This window comes from Arvicola amphibius, chromosome 6 (assembly GCF_903992535.2).
Source record: "Arvicola amphibius chromosome 6, mArvAmp1.2, whole genome shotgun sequence".
NCBI classification, from domain to species: Eukaryota; Metazoa; Chordata; class Mammalia; order Rodentia; family Cricetidae; genus Arvicola; species Arvicola amphibius.
In genome coordinates this window covers 68,935,354-68,939,279 of record NC_052052.2, presented here as the reverse complement: position 1 = coordinate 68,939,279, position 3,926 = coordinate 68,935,354, and the positions used below count along the sequence as shown (strand labels likewise).

Sequence of the window (3,926 nt, the reverse complement as noted above, 5' to 3'; positions counted from 1 at the left end):
TAAAGCATCACTGTAATTCTTTCTCATAGTTTCTAGCAATTCTATGTATTCATCCACTTATGCACTTGCTAGTTCAACTTTAGCTGCATAATTTTCTAATTAATGGTAAAATGGAAGAAATGTGGAAAATAACAATACATTCCACAACAATGAATTTCATGAAATAAAAAATATATATTCCCTGTCCTATAGAAATAAACCAAGGAAACTGATTTAATAGATATTACTGTGGAGTTATTGCAATTTATGCAGCCTTACATATAATTTTAGTTTTGCTAAAATATCAAAAGTTTCCACTAGAAATAAAAATGCTATAAATTATAGTATGCAGAATTTTAATTAGAAGAAAACAAATGCTATTAACAAAAATAGATTATTTCAAGAGTACATTATATTAACTATTCTTGGAAACGAAGTCTAAAGTGGCCAAGGTTTTCTATATCCTGAAGGCTGGGATTACTGGTCTGTGCCACACACCTAGTTTATCAGGTGCTGATGATTGATTTTATGTGTACTAGGTCAGCTCTCTACCAACCGAGCTATGTTCCTTGCCCAAGTACATTAATTTATTTAATAGATTATAGTAAACAAAAGAACAAAGTGTAAAGAACTTCTGAAAAATGTGAAAGATTTAAAATGGTAAAAGAAGAAAATAGTCAAATTTAACAATATAGGTGTTTTGGTTTAAAATTATTTCTCTCATCTTAAATATAAGTTGTAATGTCAATTAAATAGACAATTTTATTATCAACTTTGGAAATGTTTACAAATTCTATTTCTCAGTATAGTCTGTGTTATGCAGTAAAATTCTAAAATATATAATCTTTGAATATCGTCTGTGGAAACTTTGTTTCAGGACATAATGTGCTGAGAAATTAGAATCTAGGACTTTGCAGAAGTAAGGTGCTCCCATTAACACTTCCAGAGAAGTGTTCATACAGGAAAAGAGCTAGCATTTCTAGGGGAACAAAGGATATCATGCCTTCACATATGTGCAAACTAACTATAATGTGAAAATCAGTAAATTACATTAATAAGATAATGTGACATTTGGGCTCCTAGCATAGGCTAATAGGGTCTACTTTCTGTCTTTCTCCAAGCTGTCATTTGGAGTTCTTTGGAACATTTAATTTTCTAGTATTCCATGATGAGGAAAGGGGTGTGACTTACCCTGACCTAGTGGAAGGTTTTCCTGAGTGATTATTGAAAATGCACCCTTGGCCTCTCGACTCTCAAACATACTCAGGATGCCTCCTATTTAAGTTTAGAAGCATATTTGCCAAATTATTTGCCAATTATTATTTTTGTATTTCAACTAAAACAAACAAAATAACTGGTCAAGTCCCCTACAGTAAAAATTAGACCTGTGTATGTCTGTCAGTCCTCCACTTATTAACTGTTTCCTAGTGAGATTGTTTCACTTACTTGAGTCTTAGCTTTAGCTGCAGAAGCTCTGGCTTAAACTGCGTATGACTTTGGGATTGATCTGAGTCTATGTGGAAGACCACACTGCAAATCTGGCCCAGACAAGCTACTGAGGGCAATCAGTATTAACTCTCTCATCCTTATTGATTTCCATCAGTGTGACATTCTGAGCAATACTGCTATTTGCTCCTAGGCTGAGCCAGTCACCATGGTAGTAATTTTCACACAGACTGGCTAAGAACTAAGGCCTCAAGGAAGAAGTGTTAGGGAGGGTGAGAACTTGGAAAGTCTTGTTCTATTTTGGAGGGAGCAATAGAAATCAAAGTAGTGGAGTAGCTTGGTTTGCTGGTGATCACACTGTGACTAAAGTGTCATCAATGACGTGTCTGGAAAAATGTTCCTGCCTTTCGGCATTCCAGGCTGCTATAATTATAGATGAATGACTTACTGCATACACGCCATTTGGATAAATATTAGAATTGTCACTCTCTAGGAAAAAAACCCAGCCTTTAATCACACCTATATGACACGGAGTCCTGTTTTCCTCCTCATCTTTGCAAACACTCAACATTGCAATGTTTGCCAATATTCTTTTCTTAGTAATCAGCATTGTTTCTAGCCACAAAGCTACCTTTCTGGAAATACTGCTTCTGAGAAGTACACAGGATACAGGTCAAAACATTCCTCAAGACCCATGTAGATCAGTGTGTCTGAGCTACACTAGCCGCATAAATATTGGGCAGTTATATACACTTGCACATTTACAGTTGTGCCAAAGCAAGTGTGAAAATTTCTAAGTTTGAGTTTTGGTAACTTTTTTGTGCATGTACACATGTGCATCCATGTGTGTTCAGATATGTGTGCCCGTATGTACGCACGCATGTGGAGGCCAAAGGACAATCTCTGTTGTATTCTTCTTTTCTTTTGGGAAAAGGTGGAGTCTCAAACTGGTGTGGAACTTGTTAAATAGACTAAGTTGGTTGGCCAGTGAGCTCTGGGGATCTGCCTGTCTTGGTCTCCCCAACACTGGGGTCACATTGCATACCAACACATCTAGCTGAATGTAGATATCTTTTTATACACAGAATATTTCCTGACAGTTATAAGTTTTATAGAACTATTTGCCATTATGGTTTGCCTTTATTTCTCTTTGTTTGTACAATATATTATTACACAGTTGGTAGTAAAAACAATAGAAATTAATTGTTTAACAGATGCTGGAGGTCAGAAGGTGAAAGCAAGCTCCACAAAGCTGCAATCAAATTGTAAGCAAGATTCTTTAATCTAGAGGCTCAGAGGGAAAATCCATTCCTTGTCATTCTGAGGTCACCGTATCTGCTCCTGTCATCACACTGCTTCTGCCGTTCTCTGCCTAGATCTGCCTCTCTCCGATAAAGACCTGTGTGATTGCACTTGCTTCAGCACCACACAGACTAAAATTAGAACGATAGAGAGAAGATTCCTCTGCAAGGATGACACGCAAATTTGTGAAGCATTCCATATTTTATAAAAGGAAAAGATATGTGTGATGGCATGGGAGACCTATTTGGATAATGCTTGGTAATCTCTCTGCTTCGATGTAGTATATTACAACTGTAATGAGTGTATAAGTTAGGAGTCACTGACACCAAAGATTAGGAAGGGCTTACATATCTTTGAAGACTTTAGTCAGCCCAATACAGCCTCTTAAATTTCATGCTAAAATAAAATAAAATAGTTTGTGACTCTATACATGTTATTAATATAATATTAAATTGTGTATAATGCAAATATTTCTCTAAATTGGTCTTCTATTTTTAATTGAGCTTATAGCTTGAACCATTGTAAATAGTACTCAATGGTGACTTAGTTTAATAGAACAAAGTTGTTCAACAGTAATAAGACATGGGAAATAATGATGAAGTATTTCAAATGGATAAAATATTAGATACTAATATAAAAGAGAGCAACTTTCTTCTAGTTTGTCCTAAGTGAAAGTAAATAGTAGATGACAACTGCCAATTTTGTTACCAAGGTTACCTAAGATCTATTGAAGCAATCCCTGTACCCTCACTAATGCTGAGGGAGTAGCCAGTCACACACACAGTGCCTTGGGCATGGCCTACAGTTCCATCATCATTCTGTTCTGGATGCTCTATGTGCTTTCATGAGTTTAGAACTGACCATCAGACCGTTGTTACACAAATAAGGCTGTACAATCACTAAAATGGTCACAGAAGAGGCATTAAAATTTTGAATATGTTTATTATAAAAGATTTCTCAAAGAAAAAATATTTTGACTGAAGAATGGATAAAGAAAATGTGTTACATTTACACAACGGATTATTACACAGAAGAGAAAAATAACATCTTCAATTTTTCAGGAAAATGGATGGAGCTAGAAAACATTATTTTGAATGAGGTAACCCAGACACAGAAAGACAAATATCACATGTACTCACTCATAAGTATTTTTTTAAACATAAAGCAAAGATCATCAGCCTACAAATCACAATCCCAGA

General features: G+C 35.4%; 1 pseudogene; it reads left to right on the top strand.

The window, feature by feature from the left end:
• Positions 1–2,838: 2,838 nt before the first annotated feature.
• Positions 2,839–2,932, top strand: LOC119818096 (annotated as a pseudogene).
• Positions 2,933–3,926: the final 994 nt, after the last annotated feature.